The 18,068-nt window shown below is 58.6% G+C and overlaps 1 protein-coding gene across 10 annotated transcripts in view; it reads left to right on the plus strand.

Moving 5' to 3' along the window:
- Positions 1 to 18,068, plus strand: part of ZMIZ1 (zinc finger MIZ-type containing 1) — a 230,753-nt gene that overhangs the window by 155,385 nt on the left and 57,300 nt on the right. Inside the window, exon 1 of one of the 10 annotated variants that reach the window (XM_033434001.2) lies at positions 7,217 to 7,332. The exons of the other annotated variants lie outside the window; for them this stretch is intronic. The gene's annotated coding sequence lies outside the window, so the exon portion shown is untranslated. Of the gene's footprint in view, positions 1 to 7,216; positions 7,333 to 18,068 lie in introns of those variants that run through there. 10 annotated transcript variants of the gene reach the window in all.

Here is an 18,068-nt window from a genome sequence, read left to right on the forward strand (position 1 = left end):
CTTCTTTTGAGCCCAAACCTGTCTTTTTTTCAACACTGCCATCCTTCCTTCTGATGCATGTGACTCCCACTGTGGATGAGAAAAGGACTGAAGGGTCCAGGGTCTGGCCCCCGACCTCCCTGTGAGGAGGGGGAAGAACAGAGTGGGGCAGACCCTCCCCATGTGAACCCCAGCTCATAGAAAGAGACAGTGGATGGACAAGAGCCCTTTAGAATAGTAAGTCCTCATGTGTTTAGGACTTTACAGTTTGCAGAGCACATCCTTGACATTACCGTTGGTGGAAACATGGAGAGATGGCCTGGGGCTCTGGAACAAGTCAGAAGACCTGGATCTAGTCCTGGCTCTACCACTAACTTGCTGTGTGACTGGAGGAAGCCCTAGTCCCTCTCTGAGCCTCAGTTTCCTCATCCGAAAATTAAGACTAGGCTCTCTTTACTTCAGTGCTGAGAGTTGGGGGTTCCAAATAGGCAAGCAGAGACCCTGTAAGGAAAAGGGGTGCACGTAACAGGCCCTGCAGGTTGTGGGGCACACTGGGGTCATGTGGTTGTTGGAGCAGACTGCATTCAGCCTTGCCGGGCCCCCCAGCCTAGCATCAGAGTGTGTGGCCTGAAATCCTTCCCCCAGCTGAGCGCCATTTCTTCCTCTGCAGAGAGGAGGACGGCATCCTCCTGGTACCTGCAGGAGCCTTTGTCTCAGGAGCAACAGGAGTGAAATTTGGCCTCCCCAGGCCAGACAGGGAGGTGTGCCACCCAGCCAGGCAGGCAGACAGACTGACAGCTTCAGCAGGAAGGGAAATTGCCTTTCCATCTGCAGGGAGCTTATGTCAGTCCAACTGGGGGCCGTCCGGAAGTCCCCCGTCAAAGCTGTGTCCTGGGAGAAGCAATAAAGCCCCAGGACTGCTGAGGCACAGACATTCGCGCTGCCTTGGCCGTCCCATCCCATCCCTTCAAAGGCGACTCCAGAAATCAATGGGAAGAGATTCATGAGGGTCCTGGGTGGCGAGCTCCTCATCACCTCTGGCAGCCCCTTTGTTAGCTGGCCTGAGCTTCCTGTCTGAACAGGCTGCTTCCACTGAGAGGCAACCCACATTCTTGCAGACAGCACGTCGGGGACCCAGTCTCTGGGCTGGCAAGCAGCGGGAGCAGGGCACCGCAGACCCCACTGTTCACTCATTCATTCCTTGATTCACTTATTCATTCAGGTAGCTGGTCCATGCTTCATTCACACAGCAGATATCAAGCATCTGCTTGGCATATTGTAGATCCTGTCGATAGAACATGTGCAAAACAGACAAAAGTCGCTGTTGGCAGGGAGCCTGATTTCTGGCAAGGGAGATAGCATTAGCAAGAGAAATAATTGAAATACATCAGTCCTTGGTGCTAAGGAGGAGCCTAAGTCAGGAAAGAGTGGTAGCAGACGCCAGGAGGGGCTGCAGATATGGGCAATGCAGCTGAGGAAGGCTTCCTGAGACTCAGGTGTCCCCTGGGTGGAGGCCTGCAGCAGGTGGGAAGTGAGCCTGGCCGCCTGGAGAAGAGCATGGGGGCGTCCACAGCCTGCAGGCAGGGAGACGGGAAGGAAATGAGGTCAGGGAGGTGACAGGGGCCAGGTCACACAGGGTTTTGTGGGGCCATCATAAAGACGTGGATTTTTACACTGACTGAGCCAGAGCGGTTTAAGCAGAGGAATGATGAGCTGCGACTTCGGTTTTGGCAGCATCATTGTGGGTATGCGTCAGCTAGAGATGCCATAACAAAGTACCACAGACTGGGTGGCCTGAACAACAAGATTGCATTGTCTCGCAGTTCTGGAAGCCAGAAGCCTGAATCGAGGTGGTGGCAGGGCCGTGCTGCCTTGCAGGGCACCAGGGAAGGAGCTGTTCCAGGCATCTCTCCTGGCTTCTGGTAGTTCCCCGGCTCATGACAGCAGAACGCCAGTCCTCACAGGGCACTCTCCCTGTGTGTGTGTCTGTCTCTGTGTCCAAATTTCTGCTTCTTATCAGGACACCAGTCATATGGGATTAGGGTCCACCCCCATGACCTCATTTTAACTTGATCATCTGCGACCCTGTTTCCGAAAAAGGTCACATTCACAGGTACTGGGGGGTAGCCCTTCAGCACCTTTTGGGGGAGGGGGGACGCACAACCCCACGGCCTCTCAGCCTCTTGAGAATGATCGCTGTTATCTCCTTTGGTCCTCCCTGGCACCTGGTATTAGCTGGCCTCGCTCCCATTTTACAAAGGATGAGGCAGAGGCCCAAGGAAGCCAAAGTGACTTGTCCAAGGCCACCAGCTAGTCGGTACTTGTTTCCTAAGCTCAGCCTCCAATGCCAGGCACATCCCCACCCTCCACAAATCCTCAGCTAGCAGGGACATGGTCAGTTCCTTCCTGTCTCCGCTCCGACCCCTCTGGCCTCTCTGTGTAGCTGAGAGGCTGTGGGCATCCTAGTGGCATGGGCAGACAGCCTGGGCACAGCTGCCTTCCCAGCTGAGTGGATGGAGGGGCAGGCAGCTCTTAAATACGGAAGCCACCTGAGGGACCATTTCATGCCTGGTTCCTGGGTTCCCTCCCCCATCCTCTCTCCTCCTCCAGCCTGGCAGGAGGCTTTCCTGGATCCCCAATAACCTCACAACCCTAGGGTTTCTTGGCGGTGCCAGTGGACGTGCGGGGCAGGGGTTGGTTTTGTTTCCTTAATGAAATGATTATAAGATCTGGGCCGATGCCAAATGCAGACTTCTGGGAACGCAGCCTGAGTGTGGGTTGAGGGCCCTGCTGGAGGATACATCCGGGAAGCGGGTGGGGAGCAGTGACAGGAGGTTCTGAGCCAGGTAGGTCTCATTCTCCACCGTGACCCCCATGCCCCCCCCTCAGGTGGAGCCCTGGACAGCCTGGAATGTCAGGTGGATGGTTAAATCGCACAGAGGCTAAACAGGAAAAAGGAACACAAAGAAAGAAGACATTTCCATATATGTAATGTGGTGTGCTGGAAAGAATATAAAACATGACTCTCATCACAGCTCTATCTCGCTGTGTGACTTTGATGGTCACTCTCTCTAGGGTCCCATCTTGGGAATACGGTATTACGGTTGCTGGTGCAGGATTTAGAGGCAGATGGCTGGGTAGTTTAAATCTTTCTGCAAGTTGTCTAAACCTTTCTGTGCCTGACTGTTATCCTCTGCAGGGTGGAAATAATAATCACACCTTATCAGAGAGGGCTGTCTGTGAGGATGGCATGTTGATACTTGGAAAGTGCCTAGAACTGTGCCTGGCAACCAGCAAGCACTGTGTCAGTGGGAGCTATTACTGTGGACAGAGGAGAGGCCTGGATCCAGCTTGGGGCTCCCAGCTCTGTGTCCCCAGTGGGAGTGTGCCCTCCCACTGTCCCCATGTGTGGGTAGGGTCCCGAGGCCTGGCAGAGACACCTGCGTTGGCTGGCTGGGAGCTGAACGTCAGCTGTGCCTTCCTTCTTTGAGATTGTACATGTAGAATTAAGGAGGCTGACCAGGGTGAAGGAGGAAGGGAAAGAGGCAGAGGGAACAGTACTATCAAAGGACACGGGAGTTTGTGTCCTGACCCCTCAGAGGTGGGCAGAAGCCCCAGAAAAAGGTCCCTGGAGGCAGAGCCCCTGAACCAACTCACGCCCAGTGCAGCTGCTTGAGCCTTCCTGGGGCAGCTGCGCTGGCAGTGAGACAGATGCTTCACGGCCGGTTATCCTCCAGTATGTGTGCGTATGTTTATTGAACCCGCTCTATGCCCTGCACGCGCTTCCATGCTCCCTGAGAAGGATCAGTTGAATGGAGACAGGTGGCCAAGCAGCTCCCAAGGCCTGAGCTCACGACTGCCACACTCCCGTGGACACCACCTGGGGCCTTGCTGTCTTCTTCACTCTCCCTCTGAGTGCTGGAGCCCGCATGGGTGACATCTCTGAGTCACAGGGATCCTTGTTGAGACCTGCTGAATCAGCAAGCCCTGCTTGAGGAAGACCTGGCTCCGTGGCTCTGGGGTTCATTGTTCTGCCTCTCAGTCTCAGCTGGAGGGAGCTGGGGTTGTGTATGCCCCTAGCCCCCTGCCTTACAGAGGAGGTGACCCAGCCCTGAGCCTGGGAACCACTTTCTACCCCCCCACCCCCACCCCCCAGGGGGACCTACATCCGGTGGCTTTGCTCATTCATACTTACTGGCCTGGGCTGGGACAGGATCCAGGAGCCCATCCCTCTGGAGGTGAGAGGGGGAGGCCTGGAGGAGGCTCCTCGGGCACCACAGACTTCCCCCCTGCCCCCACCTCGGGGCCTCCATGGCCTGGTTGGTCCTGAGGAGGTAGGCTCTGCACGACAGGCTCCCCAGCTGGGTGAAGCATCCTCCCTCGCGCTCCCTCCAGTGCAAGCCGCGGCTGCCTTCCCGGCTGCAGTGCTGTGATTTACTGGCGGCTCCTCGCCAGGGCCCACGGCAGGAGGAGTTCAAACACCCGCAGGAGAAGCCACCAGCTATTGATCCCTGAATCAGGCTTCCCAAGGGCTCCCGGACCTTCATCAAGGAGCCACGGCACCAGGGCCGCAGCTCTCCCTTTCTTCTTCCTTCTTCTGCCTCCCAAGTCATTCCTCCGGGCTGTGCTCCCTCGCCGAGGTCACTCGGAGAGCTCCCCGAGTGCGCTCAGAGGTGGAGAGTGCCTTTGTCTGCGGCCGCTTTCCTATAGATCCTTATCAAGGCAGGCGCCCAGGGGGTGGAGCGGGCCACTTTGGGCCTCAGGCTTTTGAGCAAATCTTTGGAAGTTGGAAAAGTGGAGTTGGAACGTGGAGTAAGTGGAGAGAAACCCTTCTGAAGCAGGAACTGGTTGGAGTACCCATATTTCTCCAGACTCCGGGTTTGTAGTATTAAAAGCCTGCTAACCTAGTGAGCGGGACTGGGGCTTGAATGGGACCGAACGGGCCTTGGAATTAGCATGTGAAAACGGGAGCTTTAGCCAGGAGGCCTTCTGTGAGGGCTGGTGAATGGATTCTTGGAAACAGTTTGTTTTCCTGATTACATAAATCTGCTAGTGGAGAGTATTTACCTGTTTTTTTTTTCTCACCTGGGGAAAGTCCGTTGGTCCCAGGCCTGTGAAGTTTAAATAAGCATATCACTACTCTTCTCTAACCCCACCTCGGGGCTCCTTCCAGAGTAGGTCCCAGGGAGAGCTGGGAGGTGGGGGAGGAGTGGGGCTGTCACTAGTTTCCCAGGCCCTGCCACCAGGTCTGCGTTCCTCTGATGGAAACCTCTGCCCAATTCCAGTCCAAATTCTGGTTCAACCTATAGGAGTGGTTTTTTCTGAATTCCGTGCCTGGAGCCACATGGTACCACCACATACCAGGTATTTCAAGAATGAACCTGGAAGTTCCAAACATTTGGGTCTTTGGTGGCTCCAAAGGCACTAAGAATCAGACAAATGTTGTGACCTATCATTGCAGAGCACTTCTGGGAGGGGAGGATCCAGAAGGACGGCGTCCTGGTTATTTGAGGTCTTAGCAGCTTTGAATTTTGTATAATCGAGGTCTGAGCCCTGACATCATGTTAAAACCAGATTTATGATAGAAAACAGGTCTTAGGGACATCTATCTCAGTGTTTTCTTCTGAAACGTGGACCCAGTTGTCGTGCCTCCTCAGTTTCTGGGTGTCACTGGCTGAGCGCTGGGCTTTGGAGTCTGTGGTACGCAGGATCTGCAATGGGGACTGGGCCAACCAAAGAGAAAGATGGAGGGCCTTCACTGGCCACAGGGCTCTTCCCTCATGGGCTCCCAAACCCCTGTGGGGCTGCTTGGGAGGGCAGGGCCCCAATGGATGTCTCGGTGAATAAATAACGGTCCCTAAAGAAGCCATTGTAACCCAAGATGAGGGAAGGCTCCTCCGAGAAGGGGAGACTGAGCAGAGCCTGGAATTTGGGCAGAGCAGAAAAGTCCCTACCCTGGCTGCCCCAGGGTTGGCCCTGCAGGAAGGCGATGCAAATTAATCTCTCTTGCAGGAAGCTAGTTCTCGTCCAAAAGGCAGCAAGTTATAAAGTATGAATTAATCCATTTAACCAGCTCCTCTGAGGGAAAGCCCATGACAACTGCATTTCCAAATGCCATCTCTGAAAGTGATATTTCAAGTGGCAGTGGGTGGGATTAGAGCCTGCTAACGATTTATGTCAAACAAGGCGCAAGAACATAATTTCTAGATATGTGATTTGTTTCAGGCACTTCCAGGGCTGGCAGTAGGACAGACACGGAAGTTCAGGGGCCAGCCAGAGCTCAGACTGAAAAGGGGGGGGTGGGGGGTGTAATCGGGAGTGATGGAAGGAGAACAGGAGAAGCAACGTCAAAGGCTAGCTGACCTCGTCATTTACCCATGATGGCAAGGAGAGCAGTGCAGGGCAATCTAGTACAGACGAGATTTTTCAAGGCAGTTCTGGTTGCCTTTCATTAGGGTGAATGATGGGGCTCCACTTACCTTCCTAATTGTTTGGGCAGTTAAGTCGACACTCAAGAAACCTTCACTGCAGGTGGGCTGGGGGAAGGGGCTTAAAGCAAAGTTTCTCCCAAGAGGGTCGTGGTGATGGGAAGTGCCCACGAAAGAGGAAGGAGCGAAGAACCCTTTGGGGTGGTAGGGCGGCGGGTGGGCTTCCAGGTGTGTCTGCTCAGCTCAGCGCCAGCAGGTCTTGCGACAGACAGGCTGGAAGGAAGAGGCCGCGGCCACCACAGGATGCAATGTCAGGAAGGCAGCAGCTCCCGGGGCGGGGCAGTGCCGCGCTCAGCAGCCGCCCCCGGCTTCCCTACCGCCGCTGGTTCCAGGGCACAGGAACTCCCCGAAGTCAGCGAGCTCGAGCGTACGTGCGCCCGCTCACCTTGCCTCGGGGAATCCCAGGGGCGGCAGGGGCATCAGTGCCAGGGAAGATGCCAGGCCGCCTGCCATCTCCGCCCCCTAACCCGTTCCGAAAATCCTTTAAACCAGGTCGCAATCCGGATGCCCCAGTCCCGCCCCGCCCCCTCTCCTCCCCCGGGCCGAGGCCGCCTCCAGGCCAGCTCCCTCCTCCGCCCCCACCCTGCCTTCCACCCTCATTAGCATGGCCACTTGGGAGGATTCTCTGGGGGGCGGGAGACACCCGAAGTCATCCACCGCCTGCGCATTCCCGGCGGCCCCCTCGGGCGGCAGCGTTCCGGGAGACCCACTTGCACAAGTGTTGCTTCCAATTTATTGCCTGGGCGGGGGAGGGAAGGGGGCCTGGTCGCCGCCCCCGCCCGGAGGCTGGAGCGCTGCTTGTCGGGTCGTGCGTTCGCTCGGCGGCGGCGTGCACCAGCACCACCCCTGCGTGCAAGTTTGAAATGTGAGCTGCCTCCGATTCATACTCGCTCGCGCTCCCTCGCAGCAAAGTGGCTGGGCCGACGGTCTGCGCGCGCGAGTGAGTGCGGGTGGCGGGCTGGGGGGCGGGGGTGCGGACGGGAGGCTCGCGGGGCGGGGAGGGCGCGCGCGAGCCAGGGCTCCCTGGAGACGCCGAGGCAGGTCTGCTAGCCTTTCATCTTCTCTCCGCGCTCCTCCTCCTCCCTCCCCTCCCCCCGCCGCGGCGCGCCCGGCCTCCCCCGAGCCCCCAGCCCCACGCGGGCGCACGCAGGGTGGGTGGTCGCGCCGGCGGGGAACGGGCGCGCGGCGCAGGGCGCTGGCCGTGGGAAGTTTCGCTGGCGCGCCCAGTGCACCCCCGCCCCCCGCGCGCCCCCGGCCCATCCCCGTCCCCGGAGGGCTGTCGCTTGCGCCCGGGCGCGCGGCTGGCTGCCTCCTCGGCGGCGGCCCCATTAACGGAGCCTCCGCCTGTGATTGGCTTCGCCCGGGAAGCTGGAGACTGGCGATGAATAATTGATGTGTGCTGTGCGGTAGCCGGACGGCGGCGGCGGTGGCGGGCAGCAGCGAGCGGGAGCGCGGGAGCCGGAGCGCCCTCGGAGCGGGCAGCGCGGAGCGAGCGGGCGCCGGAGCCACCCGGGCCCCCGCGCCGCCGCCGCCGCCGCCCCGGCGCGGAGCGGGGATGCAGGCGGCGCCCGCTGCCTGCGTGCAGCCTTTGTTCGGCGCCGGCTGAACCCTGCCCCGAGTCGCTCGCTGCGGCCGCCCCCGGCTGGGCCCCAGCCCCCTGCGGGCGCCAGGGCGGTACCGCGGCCGGTGCAACTTCCAGGTAAGTGCGGGGTTGGAGGGGCCGGCGCCGGGGCGCCCGCGGACCGGGCCCGGGCTCCCTCCGGGAGCGGGGGTGAGTGTGCGTGCCTGTGTGTGACAGAGGAGGGCCGGTGCATTGTGGGTAGCGCCGTGTGCTGCATGGTGTCAGCCCGAGGCTTGGCCGCGAGAGTGGCACCGGCGTGCACTGGGCCCGTTTTGTGCGCCCACACAGGGGCCCCTCATTCTCTTCGGGGCCCGGGGCCAGGGTGCTCCCCTACCGCCCCTACTCTCGAAGGTGAAGTGTTGGCTCTCCAGAAGACATTTTACAAGGCTCCGTCCTCAATCGGCTTCTATTGCAAAAATAAGAATCGGCCAGGAAGCCTTCCGCGGAGGCAGCGGCCGAGGGTTCTCAACTTCAAGCTGCTCCTTTGTCAGGATGCAGCCCTAACGCTGAAAGCGCCCAGAGACCCCGAGGGGCGCTTGTGGCGCCACCATTGCGGCAGAGCGCCCTTCCGAGAGGTGGTGGGTGCAGAACAGACTTCTGACAAGTGTTTGCTGGGAGGCCGGCTGGAGGAGGAAGAGGAGGAGAGACGGGTTTGCACTAGAGAGCAGGAAGGGGCCTTTCTGGGGGTGCCTGACACCAGGCTGTGGAGACCTCGTTTAAGACCTTGGAGAGAGGGTTTCTCAGAGGACTGCCTGGGCTGAAGGTTTGTCTTGGTGGTCAGGAGCACGTGGGTTTGGTGTTGGGGTCTTAACAGGCATTGGTGCCTGGAGCACTAGATAGGTCCCACTTCTTGAGTCCAACTGGAAGCCAGCTTGGGTGAGACTAGGAGACATCAGGCTGTCTTTCCCTGCCCTAACCCTTTGCACCAGTGAACCTCCATAGACGGGCTTCAGGAGACCATCACTCTCAGGATGGGGGCCTGGGTCCCCTGTCCTTGACCATCAGGCTGGACTGGCAGGTGGGTGCTAGGCATGGCTGGTAGCCCCTGCAGCAGGAAGGTCTTGTGAGGCAGCTGGCAAGGAGTTGGTACCAGAGAGCTTCTTAATGGGCCATCCTTGAGAATGGGCCAGAAATTGGATTGGGAAATGAGTTGGGGTGGGCAAGGTGATGGCACCCTGAAATCAGGGTGACCCCAGAAGGTTTATAGGGACCCGGCCCCTTCCAGTTCTGGAGCTCTGGGCCGGAAGCTCATCTCCCATCCGCTACAGAGCAGAAAGCTCTGTCCGTCGGCAGGAGGTGTGTGGTGGTGGGGGGTGAGTCTTGAAGTCCACGTGGCTACTGGTAAGCCTGTTCCCCTTTTTTGTGTGTCAGCCAGGCAGTGACTACCCCCCAACTAGCAGGATTCAAGTCCCCTCCTGAGCTATTTTTACCCTGAACTTCCTTAGTGAGAAACCACCGAACAGCGATGCTTTGGTGAGAATCTGGGTCTTTACCGGAAGCAGCAGCCTGCACGGAGTTTGAGACTCGCTTCTGGTGCTGTCTCTGCTCCCTGCACAGCCTCCTCGGCAACAAGAGCCCCTTCGCCTCTCTCTCTTTTGCCTCCTGGTTCTCACGACAGTCTGTGCACTCAGAGACTTGGTAGCGCCGTTTCAGATGGCAAAATTGATGTCCTCTAGAACACCCAGTAGGGGACAGAGGAAGCCAGTCAGCTCCGACTGGAGTGTGGCCTTGATTGTGAGCTCCTTGAAGGCAGGGGCCATGTGTTACTCGTCACAGTATATACCCCAGTGCCGGCCACTGTGCCTGACAGGTGCAAGGTGCTCAGCGACTACTGAGTGACCGCAGGAGCGGAAAGCTGGCCGCGTGCTGCTTTCCCTGTGGGAGTGGGGAGGTGATGGAGAGATTGAAAGAGCGCTTCTGCTTGTAAGTCAGTGTTGGCTCCGTACTACGCAACAAGGCTGAGCTGAGTCCCTGGGAGCTCCAAGATGAGTTCCGAGTCTGATGTTAGCCAGGCAGACTGAGAGCTCCCACAGATGTTCACCCAGAGTCCTACCTGGGAGCTTGCTCATGGCTCTTTCAGGGTCACGTGCCAGGGAGTAAGCACGGCGGAGCTGTGTTTAGAACTGCATCGTTCAGTATGGTAGCTACTAACCGCATGGGGCTGTTTATACCCTTAAATTAATTACAAGTTCAGTTTCTCATTTTCACCAGCCACATTTCAAATGGTCAGCAGCCACGTGTGGCTAGTGACTACCAGGTTGGGCAGCTCAGATCACAGAATATTTCCACTGCGGCCGCAAGTTCCATTGGACAGCTCTGGCCGAGAACGATGGAGATTTAGGACAGAAGTGAGGTGAGGACACTAGACCAGAGGCCACAGGTGTGACAGTGCAGGAAGAGTCCATTGGATACAGGGACCTTCCATTTTCTTAGCACTGCATTTTCTGACAGCCTCCCAGTAAGGAGAGTATAGACAAGCCAGGTGCTCCCACGTAGCATGGGAGAAAGCCGAGATTCAGTTTTGCCCAAGGTCACCCAGCGGGCGGCGTGAGCCCCAGATCTCCGACTCCTCCGCCAGTGCATTACCACCCAGCAGAGGTCAGCCAGGGGGCAAGGGTGGGCAGCGGTCCCAGGAGCAGCCTCAGACCTCCCTGAGGACCGTCTGGGTGCCCGGTAGGCGTCAGTCTTTGTGAAGTCATCCATCGATCAGGCGGGAGAGCCTGCTCAGCCTCGTGTCCCCAGGAACAGAGAGTTCTGAGCTGTCAGAGCTGGAAGGAGAGGGAGACGGGCTCCCTGGTGAGGGAGGTGTTTACCTTGATCTATGCGGCTTTGGTCCCAAGGGAGAGGCTGGCTCTTCTCCACCGGGAAGGACCCCATCGGTGGGCCTGTGGCCAGGTTCATTAGCACCACCCCAGAGGGAGGGGAGAAGGGGTGGGGGACATTTGGCAAACACAAGATGCCCTTCGCTCCCGCCCTGCCAGGGCCCGCTGCCCCTCATGTCACGGGCCATTCGAGGTGCCACTGTCCCCTTTGCTTTCCCTGAAGCCGCAGCTGCAGGAGGAAACTCTCCCAGGGCCTGGCAGAGAGGCAGCAGCCTCACGAGGGAGCCTGCTCAGGGAAAAGCAAGGCCCCTACCCTCCAAGCACTTCCAGCCTCTCTGGGCCAGAGGGGCAAAGTGACTTCCTGCCCCAAGGTCATACGGCAGGGCAGGCCTGGGATGGAACTGATGCTCTCTTACGCTCCACTGCAAATCCCAGTCTGCCGTTTTGAACTTGGGGTTTATATAAGATCTAATTGTGCCTTGTTTCACTTTCCTCCTCCATCCCTGTGAGGTCACTTTGTCTCTGGCCTTGTCCCTGTGTCCTGAGGTGCCCACCTCCCCCCTGCAGCAGGCCTCACTGCAGCCCCTGCTCCCCTGGGCCCTGAGCTGACCAAAGGAGGAGGGCTCAAAGGGGCTGGCTCTCTGCCAGGGACCCCAGCACCCCCAAACGGGGGTCCTCAAGGCCCATCCAGGGGAGCTTGAGAGACGAGAGGATGTTTGGGGACAGTCCCCGGTTTCCAGTCCCCTTGAGTGAGGTGGAGGTGTTTTCAGGGCCTCTGCTTACCGTGCCTTTCCCTGGAGCCAAGATGGGCCGCCTGGGGATGCCCACAGCACTCTTGATCCCCAGAGTCTGATGTGCTGTGTGCCCTTCAAAACTGACTGACAGAGCCAGACCCTGACCCCACCACCCAGAGCGCCAGGCAGGGCCTGCCAAGCACTCTGCTGCCCTCCTGCCCCCTTGCTCTCAGTAGCTGTAGACATGGCACGGACTCCTGCTTGGAGCCCCTGAGGCCCTCTGGGTTCTCCAACTGCCTCCACCTACCCTTGGGGGGAGGCCGGGCCTTACAATGCCGGGCCCGGGGCAGTAGTGGGTGCTTTGTGCATGCTTGGTGAATGAAGGTCGGGACTTTGGCCAGGACACCCACATTCCCTGAAGCCAAGGCTCCCCGGTCACCCTGGAGTTTCAGTAGTTGTGGGGTAGAGCCCAGCCTCTGTGATTTGCCTTTGGTTTTGTAAAGCCCCCTCAGATAATTCTGATACTGTTGGTGGCAGCATGGCTCCCAGGGCCTAGCATTCAAGTGATAACATCTATGATCTGTTACCAAATTAGTGTGACCTTTGGCAAGTCACTTCTCCTCTGGGGGGGCCTCTGTCCTCATCTCTGTACTGAGAACATTGCCCTCTGTCTCATCTCTGAAAGGTAGACTCCACTCCAGGAGTTGAACTACTGGAGTCTTGGGCTAGAGGGGGTGTGTGTACGATGTGAGGAGACAGGAGACTGAAGGAGGTCTGGCCCTGCCTTTGGGTGCTACCTGCTGCCAGCATCTGAGGATGCAGCGGGAGACAGTAAGGTGCACGGGGGGGCCAGGAGAATTGAATGAATAGAGTCTTATGCTCCACACCCTAGGACCTGTAGGAGGAGGGGAAGGTGGTGCCCTTGGGGCTGGGGTAGCCTGAAACTCTTCCCAGGTGGCCCTTGATTTTGGAAATGGGTAGGATTGGGGTCTGGGGTGAGAAGGGGAATGAATGTCAGGTGGCACACCTAGGGAGGCGGTCCCTCCTGGCGAAGCAGCAGAGGTGAGCACGGGAGGTGGGGCCATAGCTGAAACAGATCTTATCCCAGGAGCCTGGATCTTATCCCCAGGGCAGGGGGCAGCCAGGGAGGCCCCTGGGACTCCAAGGGCTTCTGGGAGCAGGGATGCTGTTGGGTTGAGGCAGGAATCCATCCGGGGAAGTCGGGGAGCCCTTCGAGGTTGGAGCTCTGCTGCAGGAATGTCCCTGTCTCTGCTGACGCAATGGAAAGCTCGTTTCGTTGCAGGGTTCCTGTTCTGCGGTCGCCCGTGGTGGGGGGCGAGGGCAGCCAGGTCTTCTGAGGAGCTCCGGGAACTTGGTAGAACTTGTCCAGGCCTCCCCTCTGTTCTCTCCTGGGAAAAAGAGAACCTTGTCTGTAGACTCTGCCCCTAGTGCCTCGGGGGCCCTGGCGGGGGGGAGGGGAAGGAATGTGTTACAGCCACGCCCCCGGAGGGTTTAAATCCATGCGGGTGGTTCCTTGGGACTGGGACTGGAGGGCACAGGTGTCGCACACCCTCCCGTGCCTCCGGCAGGGCCTGAGGCGGCCCGTGATTTATAGGCACCCTCCCTCCCGCTCCACCCCGCAAGAGTGTGACCCGACTGGCAGCTTTGTAGTCGTGCACAGGAGACTTAACAGCCCTTGGTTCAGACCATACATGTGGGAGGGAGGGCTGTGGAAAATGGGGGGCCACATTTCGGAGGGGAGGGGAAAAAAGCCCAGGAAGGAGCCCATCTTTCTGTCACCTCCTCTCCACCCTGCCGCTACCAGGCCCAGCTCGAACGTCACCAGCCAGGAGGCCTTCCCTGGTCCCCTGACCCCAGCACACACACAGACACAGGACCCCATCTCTTGGCGGTCCTTTCCACTCCTTCGAGCTTCCGGGACCCGCAACCTTACATCAGTCTGTTTTATGTGGTCGTTTGCCCACCGGGTGTCATCCCCACTAGGTTGTACATTGCTGGACAGGCCGCCCCTGACTAGTATCGATGCAGGGTACTCAATATACATCTCTTAAATGACCAGCCCGGGCTTAGGTGGGTTGCAGCAAAGGCAGTCACCCAGGAAGAAACAGAGAGGTCCGAGCTCTTGGGCCAGCTCTGGCTTCCCAAGTTGACATGTGACGTGAGGGAGCCCTCATCCTTCTTGGGGACCCCACCTGTAGGAGGAACCACTGGGCTTACCATGCTGTCTGATCGAAAGGCCACTAGCCACAGGTGGCTATTTAAGTGTATATTAGATAAAATTAAATGAAATTCTATGTCAGGCCCTCAATCACACTAGCCACGTTTTAGGTTCTCAGTAGCCCCGTGGGGCTGGTGGCTACCATATTGGATAGTGCAGTGGTTGAATGTTCCCGTCATCACGGAAGGTTCTGTTGGACAGTGCTGGAGGGTGTCTGAGGAGCCTCATAGCTCTGTCATCACAGATCTATAGGGAAGCAGGGTCCCGGGGCCTCTGCCTGCCTCTCTGTTAGCAGGTCCCACCCCTCTCCGTGCACGGGGCCCTGGACTTTCCCCACTGTCCTTTCTGTGAAGCACAGGGCCCCGCAGAACTTCCCTGTTTCACCCACTCCCACCCACACCCTGGGCTCTTCAGTGAGGCCACCCAGAGTCCTTCCCAAGACAGCCTCGGGGAGTAATTATGAAACCCACATCTGTCGTTTACTGGGTGACCTTGGGCAAGTCACTTAACTTCTCCAAGTCTCTGTCTCCTAATGAATAAAACACAGCTGCCTGTGTCTGCCTCTGCCCAGCAGGGTTGCGGCAGTGGGTAAATGAGATGGGGCTTTGAGCACTTAGTGTCTGGCACATAGTAATTGCTCAGTAAGCGGCAGCTCTCATTACTACCAGGTTGACTTCATACCCTCGCAGCGTATGATCAGCTCCCAGACCAGCTGGGCTTTCGGTTTCTGTTGAATTCCCCAGCCCAAGAGCCTGGGTCTCGGCCACACCACCGGCTTCAGTTCTCTTGTCTGTAAGGTGCCCCTTGCACTGTGTGTTGTGACCAGAGACCTGGCCGCGCAGGGTGGAGGGCGGGCTGTCCAGGGGCTCGTGCTGCCTCCTGCGTGGCTGCTGTTAACAGGAGAGCCTGAGAAGGCCAGGGGAGAGCGAAGGGTGCAGTGTGCCTGCCACTTGTTCTGTCCTGATGAGAAGCTGCAGGGCTTCCCTGCTGGCAGCCGTCTGGTGCCCTAGCCCTGGAGGAAGGGTGAGTGGGCCAGCACAGGCGCCCACTTTCACTTCCTTCTTGGGGAAGGACCTATATATACATCTACACCTTGGACTCCTGAAGCCCTCTGGGCAACTTGCCCAAGAACTTCTCCCTTCTGAGGTCCACGGATAGTTCGTTTGGGTCCATGAGCCCCCCCCAACATGTGTGGAATGCATTTTCTGGGCAGAGGGCCTGTGAGCCGCGTCGTGTTGAGGTGCCTCCCAGGGCCTAGTAGCCTTGAAGGAGTTGGGCTGGCAGGATAAGGCCCGTGGGTCCAGGCCTGGCTTCCAGCTGTCCGGAGGACTCCCGGAAAGGCACTCAGTGAAAGGAAATTCTCCGAGTTGGGGGACAGCCACAGGAGCCAGTGCGCTGTTTCATCTCACACCCCAGGGCTTGACAACCACTGGGTGCTGGGTGCTGGGCTTCGGGAAGCAGGACAGCACTCGGGCCCAGCCTTGGAGAGTGAGGCGGCAACAGTCTCGGGGAGCAGACTGCGTGCAGCGCGAGTGCAGGGGCAGCTGGGGCTGGGGGGCCGGGCCATGCGGCTTCCTAGGGATTTGTCTCCACAGGGGGAAGTAGCTGAGGTGAGGGCTGGGCATTCCCAGAGAAGGGGGGGGGGCATTCCAGATGGGGAGGGCGTGGCCCTCCTGTGGCTCCCCCCATTAGAGGCTGGAGACCCTCACACCTCAGAGGCCCCCCTCCCCAGCCTTGCTCATCAGCATCTCTCCCCCTCCTCTCCTGTCCCCTCCACACAATGGTCCTCTAACCCTCTCTAAGCCTCAGTTTCCTCATCTGTAAAATGGGGGACTAGCACTCATCTCATTGGGTCCTAGGAAGATTAAAGAGCATATTCCAGCCACAGCTTGGAACACGGTGCTGGGACCGGGTCAGCCCTGAGTAAGCATGAGCTGTCCTTGCTGCTCCGTCATGGGTCTCCTCGTGTTTGTGCCAGGCCTGTTCCTCTGGGGACACATCCTCCTGCTTCCCTGCCTCATCATCTTCCATCACAGCCCAAGAGTATCCAAATGCTCCCCCGTCTCACCTGCTCCTGTGCCTGCACAGGGCTGCCTCTCCTCCCGCACCAGTGACCTGGCAAACATGTGGAATGCCCACCCCCCTCCCCCCAGCCTGAGAAACCCTGGAGTCAACAGCCCCCCACCCCACCCCCCAGTCTCCCCTGGGACCCTGAGAGCGCTTGGCCTCGGGCTCAGGACTCCCTCACTGCTGAGAGTAGCTTGTGGCTTCAACCCTCAGGTGTGTCTCCTTTTCATTTGCCAACGTCAGGTCCCCAAAGCTCCTGGGCAGTCCTGGGGAAGCCCCCGCAGGGAGGACAGATACCACCATCCTGGGGGGCTCAGGGCAGTGGCACCCAAAGCAGAGAAAGCCCCCACCCCCACTTTATTGGACCCAGGGCAGCCTTGCCACTGGGTCTCTAGTGACTTCTGCCCCAGGGAGACAGCCCAGCCCACGGAAGGGGGCCCCCAGAGGTCAGCATCAGGACAGGGAAAGGGGCAAGCGCCAAGCAATCGCTTCCTTTTTTGAGCACAGGCCCTGGCTTCTCCTGTCCAGGCCGCTTTGACCCTTGAAACAGGAATGATTCCTCCTCTCTCTCCATGTCTGTGCCCCGTGGCGCCAGTGAGCAACAGACGGGCCTGGTGGGGAAGAGGGATCATCACCGCCCGGCCGCCCTCCTGGCCCCACACCGGCCCGTGCACCCTGTGAGCCAAACCCCTGCAACCCACCTGCCTGGAAATAAGCCTCCCAGCATCGGGCCTGTCAGGGGCCGATAATCCTCTCGGAGCTCCGCGCGGTGCTGTGCCCTCTCTGAGAAGCGCGTGTGATGACCTGGATGAGATCTTTGTCCTCAGGTTACAGCCTCCGCAGTGGTGATTTCTTCCCAAGTTGCGGCATCCTGATGAGTGTGCGGTGCTCCCTGTGGTGAGGGCTCTGGCCCGGACAGACCCTAGCCTGTGGATGGGCCTGGCCACCCCGAGGCTGAGTTCGCTGGCTGCCTCCCTGGTCTTAAACACCTGTTACCTGAAGCCTTGCCGGCACCCCACCCGGGTGATCTGGAGCTTGTGATTCCACTCTGCCACTTGAGTTGCCTCCTCTGAAAACTGCGGGTCCCCTTCTTTCACAGGCCCGTTGCAGCAGCAGGAGTCCTGGAGCAGGTGTCCTGCCGAGGCCCTGCACGCACGCCCTCCACGCGTGTCCGCTCACTCATACACACGCCTGTGCCCTCCCTGGGTTCACTGTGCCGTAGTTATAGCCCTCGGTTTGCACGGGAATGTTTTATTTCTTCAAGCTCATGGCTATAGCTCCTTCGCGTTTGTATGTTCCGCATCCAAATGGGCGAAATTACACACTAATATGGTTTTGGTTTTTGTTTTTTTTTTTTTTTTTTTGGCGGTACGCGGGCCTCTCACTGTTGTGGCCTCTCCCGTTGCGGAGCACAGGCTCCGGACGCTCAGGGTCAGCGGCCATGGCTCACGGGCCCAGCCGCTCCGCGGCATGTGGGATACTCCCGGACCGGGGCACGAACCCGTGTCCCCTGCATCGGCAGGCAAACTCTCAACCACTGTGCCACCAGGGAAGCCCACACTAATATATTTTGAATGAATGAATGAACAAATGAAGAGCTGGCTCCGGGTGGAGCACTGTGGGGCATGTGAAGAGAGACAGGGTCCCTGCCCTCTGGGAGCTTAAAGTCCCCGAATGAAGATGGCAGCGCTGGAAGACACCCGGCTGTGCAGGGCCATACGTGGAGTGCTAGTGCGCCTGTTGCAGGGCGGCGGGCCGGCGGGGTATGTTGCAGAAAAGCGTAAGATGGAACACTGGAAAATGTTACGTGGGTTTTGCCTCTGCGTACATACATCGTGTATTCTTGCGGTTGGACACGCGTGTGTTCGTGTGGACACGCACGGGACGAGACAAGTTGACCGATTATTGGATGAGTGTATGTGACGGTGTTCTCGTGGGTTTGTGTAGCTTCATGAACACGGGGGTTGTTGGGAGTGTCTGTGATGTGGGAGGGGCACCTTGGGAGCCAGATGGCTTATGTGTGTAAGAATGAACACGTCTTGATCCCTCTGGGGCGTTCAGGCGCCCGCACCATCCCTCCCTACCATGATGGGCAGCCCCTCCACTTAGCAGTTGTGT

Source organism: Orcinus orca, chromosome 14 (assembly GCF_937001465.1).
Source record: "Orcinus orca chromosome 14, mOrcOrc1.1, whole genome shotgun sequence".
NCBI lineage: Eukaryota > Metazoa > Chordata > Mammalia > Artiodactyla > Delphinidae > Orcinus > Orcinus orca.